Source organism: Neopelma chrysocephalum, unplaced genomic scaffold (assembly GCF_003984885.1).
Source record: "Neopelma chrysocephalum unplaced genomic scaffold, ASM398488v2 Primary Assembly neopelma1_59, whole genome shotgun sequence".
Lineage (NCBI taxonomy): Eukaryota > Metazoa > Chordata > Aves > Passeriformes > Pipridae > Neopelma > Neopelma chrysocephalum.
Genome location: NW_020897714.1, coordinates 20,626,286 through 20,637,186, shown reverse-complemented (window position 1 = coordinate 20,637,186; position 10,901 = coordinate 20,626,286). Strand labels below are relative to the sequence as shown.

General features: G+C 37.2%; 1 protein-coding gene and 1 long non-coding RNA gene across 7 annotated transcripts in view; one reads left to right on the top strand and one right to left on the bottom strand.

The window, feature by feature from the left end:
• The window catches only part of LOC113966101, a 7,337-nt gene extending 1,820 nt beyond the window's left edge, over positions 1-5,517 (top strand). Inside the window, exons 2-3 of the long non-coding RNA XR_003533707.1 lie at positions 1,290-1,428; positions 5,421-5,517. This is a non-coding gene — a long non-coding RNA (uncharacterized LOC113966101). The remainder of the gene's footprint in view (positions 1-1,289; positions 1,429-5,420) is intronic.
• Positions 1-10,901, bottom strand: part of LARGE1 (LARGE xylosyl- and glucuronyltransferase 1) — a 283,712-nt gene that overhangs the window by 51,337 nt on the left and 221,474 nt on the right. The gene's annotated exons all lie outside the window — the stretch shown is intronic.

Genomic DNA, 10,901 nt, shown 5'->3' with positions numbered 1-10,901 from the left:
ATATATATATATATATATATATATATATATATATATACTGCAAAGGTGAAATTGCAGGCCTTACTCCACCTAGTAAGAAGTTAATCACCTGACACATCTGATTGCAATCCTTGAAACTTTTCTGAGGAATCATCAGTGCTGGTTACAACCTAGCCTTTGAGAGGGCCTGTGATTAATGCATCAAGTGTTCACAGAACAGGACCCTCAGATCAGAAAGTTACACTGTAAGTGGGAAAAGAGGTACCTCAGCATGCATCGTTATTCCTCAGTTGCTTTTTGGCTGGCCAAAATCCCTAGTGTACAAGGGAAAACAGCAGAAGCAATGAAGCTGGATTGAAATATCAGCAAAACCTTTCCTACAGTGTCTCAGAAAAATCTGCTTGAAAAATTAATTCAGAAAGACTTAGATAAGAGCACTGTCATGGGGAATGAATGCAAACTGAAGGACCACAAAGGAAGAGTACCGATAAACAGCAGCCTCTCAGGCTGACAGAAACCACCTAGTAAGGGCAACGATGGATTCTGTGTTATTTCACATCTTCATTAGTGGAAGAGGGAAGTAAACAGAACAGTAATGACATCTGCAAATGACATTTAACAAGAGGTCTTACAAAAAAATATCATGGCAACTGTAAAGAAACATAGAAGATACACAGAAGAATATGAAATGACAAAAAGCAGGCACTGGGAAAAGCTGCCTGAGGGAGTCCAAGATGATAAAACTAAAAGTAATGAGAAAAAGAAAGGAAATGTAGTCTGAAAGCTTAAGAAAAATTCTCCTAAAACCGCTGGAGTGAAATAACCTAAAAATGGCAGATAAATGCTTTACTTCACAAGTCTTTACAAATCAGACTACACAAAAATTAGAAAATATACCTGGAACAATCCTGCACTGGTTGGGAGAGAACAAAGGTGATTCCAGTTCATTCCTATCTTTAGTTTCTATGACATGGCAAACTTCTTTCTAGTAAAACCTGGCACTGTCATGGATAAAAAGAAAACCTCTTCTGGCAGTGAATTTTGTGGCCTGTTTTAGTTCTGTTTTCCATTTCAGTCCATCTGGTTCCCAAGGATGCTGGAACCTGTACTGGAGGGATCCCCTTTCATCTTCAGTCAACCTTTCTGCTTCCAGCTGTTGGATTGGAAAGGGAAGTATTGTCACAACATGCTACAATTTATTTATGCCAGTGTGTTTGTCTTCTCTCCAGCATAACAGAAGCCTATTTGGAGCATGTAGTATGCATGCATTAGCTTTTAAGAGAGCCATTATGCATTGTCTGAAATTCTAGATCAATGTGAAGCAGGTTCCTTGTGCTGCAGCAATAAACTGGGTGGGAAATCTCTTGGGCAGAGGACTTTTCCAGCTGGCAAGAACTGTAGTGAAATGCAATGGAGGAGGTTCTTTATTAAGAAAAACGAAGAATAATGGTAAGATTCACTTAACTGTAGTGAATAGTTTTTATAATTTATAGACAATAAACCAATTTTTTTTAATTTCTCTAAGCCTCCAGTCTGAGGAGAAGAAGGGGAAATGTTGTAATATGTGTAGTATACACAAATTCTTTTTTTTTGCCTTCCACTCTTATATTAGCAGCAGATTATGGCATTGCAGCTAACAAGATTATGCTGTCCTGAGGGGCTATCACGGTAGCAGCTGAGAATAAAAGAGGCAGATGGGGTGGAAAAACTGGAATATATGTGAGAAAGGATGTACTAAATTATGATGCCATCATGGCTATTGAAAATATTCACAAGCTTTTAATGTTCCACCATCAAAATTAATTTCAATGCGATTTCTATTTTAATTCACCTACAAGCTTGGGTTTAACACCTTTGTACAGTCTCTGTTTAGGGTTCTAATTTACTGGTGCCATAAAAATAACTATTGGAGAATATTTATAGCAAGTTTAAATATTTACTCATTAGTATTAATGAGAATAAGAAATTTCTACTAAGAGGAGAATTTAATATTATTTACCTAGTTAGTGTTATTTAGTGCAAAAGCATGTGTTTTGGGAACTTTTAAATAGTTCATGCAGAGGAAAAAAATGACGTTTTTTTCAGAGCAGTGAACTTCAGGTTTACTTCCATATTGTTGTGTTGCCAATGCAAACATGAGAAATGAACTAACTCCAATCTGCACAAATAATTTGCAGGCAAGTGTTTGAAATAAGGAAAGGGAAATATTTGCCTCAGGAGCCCCTTCCCTGAGAGTCAAATTGACTGAAATCTCAGACTAAATTCAAGATGACATATAGCTGAACGTAAGGGGAAAAGGGACTTACTCTCATCTGCTGTGCTAGGGGAGGAAGAGACTGGAGGAAAAAAAAGAAAACAAAGGAATATTTTATTAACATCTGGCCCCAGGCAGTGGGACTTCTGATCTTTTGAGAAATGCAGCATCCTTCTGTCCTGACCTACCTGAGAAAAACAAAGGAAAAGCTTGGCAGCAAATAAACAAAAAGAGAAAAGTTGCAACCCAAACATCTTATGAGTATTAAACAAATTATGATCAGCCACAAAACACCCGATTTTTGTTGTCCTGAGGAAATAGTTGAGACATATCCAGAGGTGCAAATATCTCAAAGACCTCTTAGAAAAAGAATGCTTTATAACTAAATCTGTGGAATACATTCTAGTATAGTTTTTACTTGAATGACATTTTTCTCCTCCAGCTTGATGAGATTTTGCTTGAACTACCAAAATCTGACAGATTATGAATTGCTCAAACAGGCAAACAAACAAGAAAGTAAACAAACAAACAAAGCAGTTTCTCAAAAATGTGATTTGAGGACATATACAAAAAACCCAGCTCCAAAAGCAAAACAAAAAAACTCCCTCCAAAAAGCAAAACAAAAAAACTCCCTCCAAAAAACCGAAAAAAGTAATTTGGTGAATAGGTTGGATAAAACTGGTCAAAAAATCTGAATTAACATATTTGGACTAAATTATTCCAGTTAAGAAACAATGGAATTTTTTTTGGTACATTGTAAAACCCAACTTACTCTAAAATAATTTTCACCTCAAAATTAATACAAATTAAAAATCTTATTGAAAATTCTTACAAGGTCTGAAAAGGAAAGTAAATGTTTCATTCTGGGTCTAACCCAACTCTGGGAGTCACCTGACTTTTTTGTCCTTTTCTCATTTTTTGATTCAATCTAAAAGAATTCTTTTGTCCTTTTAGTGTTTTCACTAAGCAATGGTTTCAGCTGATGCTTCAAGTCATCACAGGAAAATAATCCGGTGGGGTTTGTTTGTTTGTTTCATTGGTTAGTTTTGGCTTTTGTTTTTGTTTTTTTTTTTTTTTTTTTTATCTGCTTCAAAACAAAATATTTCATTTAATTTTCCTGAATAGTAAATTGAAAGTTTGCAGAAACACCTGCAATTTCCTTTGGAATGCTACCAAGCATCTCCACTTCTTGCTTCAGGAACACAGACTATGGCTTTTCCTGAAAATCAGAGGAACATATAGTAGAGCTAGAAGTAATAAACAACATTTTAAGACAGAACAGAATCACTTACAGAATTTATAGTGAAACTGGACAAGCTTTCAAACTCAATCAATTTATTACAATGGGCCTCTTAGGGTGGCTGAAAAAATAATCATTGCTGTGGGGGAACAAAATGTAACTACTAAGAGATCATTTTCTGCCAGCACTATCTTGCCTGTTCCTTTTGGGTGGAACAGGATGCTTTTGTGAGCTGTTGAGGCAATGCCATTTTATGTGAGCAGTACTTCAAAGCCTGCGCTTGTCAGGTTTTTAAAAATTCTTCCTGGAATTAAGCCTGCAACAGTGAACCATCTAGACAAATAGCAAGTAGATACCACTGCAGTATCTAAAAGAGATAGGCAAGACACACTTCAAAATATATCATAAAGCAATAGTGGGTTTTAAAAAAATGAGTGGGATTTTGCAATAGCTAAGCAGCATACCAAAGACCACACGCCAAAACACTGAGTCTGAGATGCTGTAAGAAATAATGTTAAGCATGGCTGACATTATGGAGATTTGCTGCCATAAATAACTGACCCAGAGATCTAAGGCAGTAAGCTACCATGTTTTGTGAAACAGATTTGGCATCAAAAATCTGAGTTCAGTTTTAGGTGCTATGGAAGGGGCTTGTAGCTCTGCTGTCCCAGGAGAAGCTCCATGATGGTGTTGACTGCTTAGTACTCTAGCAAATACTTACACATCTTCTTTTAATTCTGATTTATTGTATCTGAAATCAATGGAAATGGTCACAATGTGTAGTGCTAGGAATGTGCTATGCCTTTGCTGGATCAAGGCCCTAGTGACCAGTTTTGTTAAGGACTGCATTTAGAATCCACTGAGCCGCATCCCCACACCACTGACTGTGGCTGCTGCTCTCCACATGTAGTATCAACAGCAAATAGAAAAACACAAGTATATGGTTGTTGGGGATTAAAAAATTAAATTAAAGCTATAATTCCACAACAAGCCACTGCACACAATTTAAAATCTTCATTTCAAGTCTTTGTGTGGATGAAATTCACTGCACTTATTTCACTTGATTTATAAACCACCTATCTGACTGTTGCTCGTAATTTGACTGGCCATATCATTAGTGTAATAAAACCATAACTTATGTCTACAGCTTTTAACATGATATGACCAAAGGACTGTCATTCTAGCACATTTTTGGAGTATCCTGAAACATTATTTAACTATGAACTTACATGCACCGGCCTTTTTCTCTAAAAAACCTTTTCACAATGTAAAAAAACTAAACTAATAAAAACTTGCAGGGATGCACAATGTATTAATTGAGAATAAATGATGACGATTCCACATTTGAACTTTTCTCTAAGAAAACTGGACAGAGCTGAGAAGTTGTTTTGAAACAGAAAGTCTATGTCCCTCTAGGCATGGCGAGAGAATGCAATAGCCCTTGTTTTCTCTGCACTTGTATTAAAAATGAAGCTGGCATAGAGTGCATTTTGAAATGTAGTGCAGTCACCCTGTTGGGAGGCTGGTTCCTCCTGAAGCATTATAAACATTTTCTTTACAATTCCTGAAGACCATTTAATGAAATGCAATACTTTTATTTTCTTCATTCTCCTCTTCTGAAGTATGCTGTTTCTCCTTAGGCAAAATTAAGATGTTATATTTAAGCATGATTCTAACTTTTTATTACAGAGCTGCCGACTGTAGCTCAGAATTTCCTAGTTTCTAACTGTTTCTTTACTGTTTACATGTTTTTCTTCCTGAGCAATTTGGAAAAAGATACACAAACTTTGTATCTTCTCTTTAATTTCTGAGGGAATTTCTTAAAGTCCCAAAGCTGCTACAAGAAGAATTTCCTTGATTCCGGAGCCTATACAGTCTACAGGGGAAGAATGATGAGCTACTTAAAGGCCATCCTGCTAAGTAATGCTCTCCACTTCTATCTTCCAGAGTCTTGTGAAGTAACAATTCCACAGGCCTTTCAGAGGTCAGCAAAGAAAAACCATCTCTAGACCTGAAGAAATTGGCCTTTTCTTACATAGATCCCAAACAGCATAAAATCACAGACTTTCCAGCCCAAATTGCTGAAAATGTTTGCCTAAATCCTATAATGGAAAATAATATGACTGGCAAAACGACAAATATTAAAAAAAGCAGAAAGGGAAGCTGGGGTTTTTCCCAGCTGCTATACTTGCTTTGGGTATCAAGAAAGCCAGTAAGGATAATAACCTTTCTCAAAACACTCTGCATTTCCTGAGCCCTGTGCAAAGAGTTGTTGGAGATGAAAAACACCTGTGAAGAAGCACCTTATATGGTTTTTAAAAAGCTCCTCAGTTTTCTTATAGCCTTTGCACTCCATGACCCTTGTGAGCACATAAGGTACTGAGATTACATTTTAGAGGCAAAAAGGAAATAATCCAGGGACTTCTAAGCTGGTAAACTAGAGAGATGCCTTGCAAGAAGAGAAAAAACCCTTCAAGAGGCATATCATTAAAATCTCTTGAAATTCAAAAGACTGGGAAAGTTTTCGCTGAGAACTTTTAAATCTCAGATAATACATTCTAACTTCAAATCAGCAAAGAGAGAGAAGAAGGAGGTCTCAGCCTCTACATGCAGAAGCACAATCGCAATGACCAATCTAAATAAAGCAGAGGAGAGCTGTCTCAAAGACATCTCACATCACTGCCATGCAAAAGTATCACACTCAGTGTGCATCTCTGCATATGTCTGAAAGTCAAAATGGAAGTGCCAAAAACTGACACTAGTAAAAAGACGGTCAGGTATATATCTTATTATAAAGCATTTTGAAATGAGAGATTTAGAAAGAAAAGTGATATGGGAGGGAATGTGGAAAACTTCTACAAAGTTTCAAAGAACTTTTCCTCTCTTCAATATTAAAATTGCAATGAGTTGTTATATGCAGATTATGTGTGATTTCATTTGCCTGGGAGCTTAGGTGGCTTCAGTTGAGAGGAAAACAAAGTCCTAGTTTAATACTTATTAAAATGATAAAGTCAGAAAAGATAATTTTTAGCTCTTGCATAAGAGAGGCCATAGAATTTTGCAAAATCAAATTGTGCTCTATTAGAGCATAACTTTTAGACAAGCATTCAATCTTGATTTAAAAATTTACAATAACGGATAATCTATCACGAACTCTGATAAGTTATTCCAATGCATAATTGGAACCCTGGTGAAGGATACTACCCTTACTTAATTTGAACATCTCTTTGAACTTCCAATCACTTGATCTTGTTGAACCTTTGCTAAATTGGCAAGCCCTCTATTAAGAAATGTTATTTTCTCCTGCAGATCCTAATAAGCTAAGATCAAGCTATCCTTTGACTTGTTCCCAGATAAGCTCCTGGAGCCCTTTTCCCCAGCTTTATGGGAAATTTTCCAGTATTATCCCTGAACTTTGCAAATTCATAAGTACTCATTTTTGACCTGTGGAGATTAGACTTGGAGAAGTAGCTAAACCTACATTTTATAATATATCCACTCCAAGAAGTGATCCCTAGCACCCAGATCACCATACGCACAGTTGTACGTGCACAACTAGAGAGTGGCTCTACACACACTGCTCAGGGTCTAGCTCTTTACTGAGCAGGCTGGCCACATTCATGATAGGTAGTACCTGTCTCATACTACATAGTACTTGTCTCTGAGGGTCTCGTTTTTGTTCCTTCAGTTTTTAGACATAACAATTATTTTGTTTGCATTTCTCAGTATCTGCGACATTATGAGAGATCCATGTCACAATTTCCTACGTTGGAGAGTTTTTAGCAAGGAACTGAGAGTCTATGTTGTGTTCACCGGAGAATGTCATCAGGGCATGGGGGAATACGAGTCTTCTGATGCTGCATTTAAGGACTAGAAAGAGGTGCCAAACAGAGCATAGTCTTATCCATTCTACCTTCCAGAAATACTTCCTGGAGTGAACTACCAACAAATTACATTAAATTTATTTATTTATTTATTTATTTATTTATTAAAAAGGACAGTTTAGTCCCTGAGAAAGACACGGTACCAACTCACTTCTGTGTCCTGTGGATAATCAAGAAGCTAAGGACAAAGAATGAACTAGGGAGCTAAGTGATCTGGCAATGCAGACATCAGATATGACAGGAGTCAAAGGTCTACACCCAATACAAACAAATGCATCTCCTGTACTCATATTTGAAATGACCCTGTTTACATATCCAATGATCACACACAGTATTTTGTCAAACATATTAAACCTAGAGTTCATGTTCATCTGATTATCCATCCTGGATGGATTGTCATGCACCTCTTAATTCTTCCTGAATATACAATTCTACATGTCAGTGCCTCAAAACACAGACTGCTGAGTGAGTTTCATAACTCTACATAAAGCCAGAGAAACTGGACTTTGGATTAGCTGTCCTTAAGAGGAATCATAGAATAATACAGACTGTACAGGGTTACTGTGTAGGAGGTCCAGTCATTGAATCTCTGTGTGCAGGAATGTTTGGAAAAAGGGTTCACACAAAGCTTGTTTTTATGGATAAAAACTGAGGAGGTTTGGTGAAATTTGCTGATTACTTGCTCTCCCAAGGACGTCTTCCAAAAGTAATCTGTCTTGGACTCTCCACCAAAGAACCACCCACCTTTAAAATAAAAAAACCCAACTGTTTCATGATCCTCAGCTCTTGTAAATCAGCTTAAGTCTGTTTAATGCAAGCGTCAGGCATTTATATCAGATCTGGACCTTATCTATGATGCTTATCTATTTTTTTTTCTTCCTCAAAAAGCAGCAAAAAGTGAAAGGTAACAGAGTCGATTGCTTTAAATTATGTGGGGTTTTTCTTGTTTTGATCCTCTCAAAGCCATCGTATTTAATAGGGGTCAAAATGTGAAAAATTTTACAAGGTTTCCACTTTGGACTATGTGAAGAGGAAAATGTACCCTGCACAGGTGCTAATTATTTTGGCTGGCCTCTAATATTTACAGGGTCTGCCTTATACTTTCCATCATGGTGGAGAACAGTTTTTTAAAAGCAGTTTCCACAATTAGTCTTGTGGGCACAATAAGTAAGAACCCGTCATAGCTTTTCTGGGTTTGGTGTTCACTCAACGCCCTGGCAACAAAGAAGGAAATGTGGCTCAGGGGCTGAACACCCTCACAGGTATTTCTTTCTGTTTGGATGACAAAGAGGTTTGGGGTTTTGTATTCAGAAACGATCAGAAAACTTACCCCCCCACTTTCCTCCCTTAATTGGCAGTTTATTTACTTCATGAGATTCAGGAGGAATAGAACATTCTAAGAAATGGATTAGGGGAACGAAAGCAGCAGCACTGAATGAACAAGCCTGGAAATTAACTATAGCATTTTCAAAAAAGCAGGAGACACAATCCTTCCTCCACAACCATTTATTTTCTAGTAAATCCTTTTCGAAGGATTAGGTTCAACAACAGAAACACAGGGTTTGCCTAAGGAGCTGTTTATCATACTCATGTAACCAAACTGAGATAGAATTTGGATAAGTGGACTGCAAAGTTGGACTGCCAAGCTCAAAGGGTTGTATTCAGCAATAAAACATTCAGATGGTGGTCAGTTACAATGGGTGTCCCACACGAGTTGATACTGGGGCTGATAGTGCTTAGCATTCTGATTAATGAACTGAAAATGAGATAGAATGTATCCTCAGCAGTGTCACACATGACAACAAAACGGAGTCTGTGGCCAAGTACCCTGGGGATGGGCTGCTATTCAGAGAAAGCTCCTTAAGTTCAACAAAAAGTCCTGAATGGGACTATTCCTGAATGGAGAATACAGGCTGGAGGACAAGTGGATAAAAAGGAGCTTTCCAGAAGAAGTTGATTTCTGTAGAAAATAGTACCTGAGTGTTTTGAAATTCAACTGGTTTTGTTGGCATTCACTTAGTAGGAGCAGCTTTTACACAAGGGTGTGGAAAGACATCTTAGTTACTCTGCTACTTTCTGTGACAGGCACCAAGCTACTTATTAAGAGTCCAAAGATGGAGTCCACCTGTGATGCCTCTTTCTTTGCTTTGGGACTATGGCTAAAACCTCTGTCTTTGTCTCTACAAAAAGGAACTGTCTTTACACAACCACTTTTATGAGCACAATGAGAAACTGAAAAGTGAACTTGCACTTCAAAAGAAAAAGTACTGGTTTTACTATTACTGTGCATTTGTCTGGGGTTCTCCTGTCACATAACAGAAGGTTTTGTTCTCAGTTCAGGCATCTGGATGCCTCTATTAAGCTTTTATGTGGAAGTCTTTCATCTAAATTTAACCTGCTAATGATTGTCCCACTACAATAAAGAGGGGGCATTTGAGGGTGCTGGACAACATAATTACTGATCAAGGTATGTATGTTCACCTAACGAACTGTCTTGATCAAGCTAGAAATAACACACTTCAGAACGATTTTTTATATCATTACATTGGAATGTTACATCTATATGCCTGATTTATGTACATTAGATGGAGAACTTTACATTCTGAACTCAGGTCAGATCAGTAAAACCCCCAAAACTGGGACAATTTAATCAGCTAAAAGAGATACATTTTATTTACTCCAATACTATGGAAACTAGACCCTGTCTGAATGCCAATGGTTTTTTTTTTATCACAGGTTTCTTAAGAGATGAATGTTTTCAGTGTTTCAAAGAGTCAGGTGGTGTTTTTTGAAAAAAGACAGCTATTACAGGGGTTGATAGATTCAATTGCTAAGGAGTAGAGGATGTACCTCAGAGAATGCAATGAACAGTAGACTTAATTCAGCCACAGCAATGCCATTACTACATGGATAGGCCTCTCAAACTAGAGGCACCATTTTCACAATCCGATACATATTGACACTCATTTCAGAAATATCAAGGGTGCTGTAAACAAGTTCTCAGTACGTCACATGCTTTAGAAAGTGCATAAGAAAGACTGGAAAGGAGGCTATTCTTTGAGGGTAGTCAGCTTTAAGATAGCTTATTTTAAGTGCAAGCAACAGATTATGGTCAACAAAGGTAAGGATGTAGTTATCAAAAGGAGAATCATCAGTTTAGCTACCCACCTTTGACACAGACAGACTAACATTTTCTGTTGAGCCTAAAAGCAATCATATGCTGGCACTTCCTAAACTGCTACCTGTACAGTGTACACGATACTTGTACTTCAAATGCATCTTTGCATTTTGTAAAGCGTATGTGTATCAGCATGCTTTGCACTAATAACAATATTTACTGAATAAGGTCACAGTGTCTTAAAGGAAAAATCACAGAATCACAGAATATTCTGAGTTGGAAGGGATCCACAAGGATCATCAAGTCCAACTCTAAAACTCTAAACACTAAAATTCTAAGAAAAAGCTAATAAAAAAACTGGTACAGTGTGAACCCGAGTAGATGAAGAAAATGCTACTTTTTGACTTGACATCGGTGTTGGACATG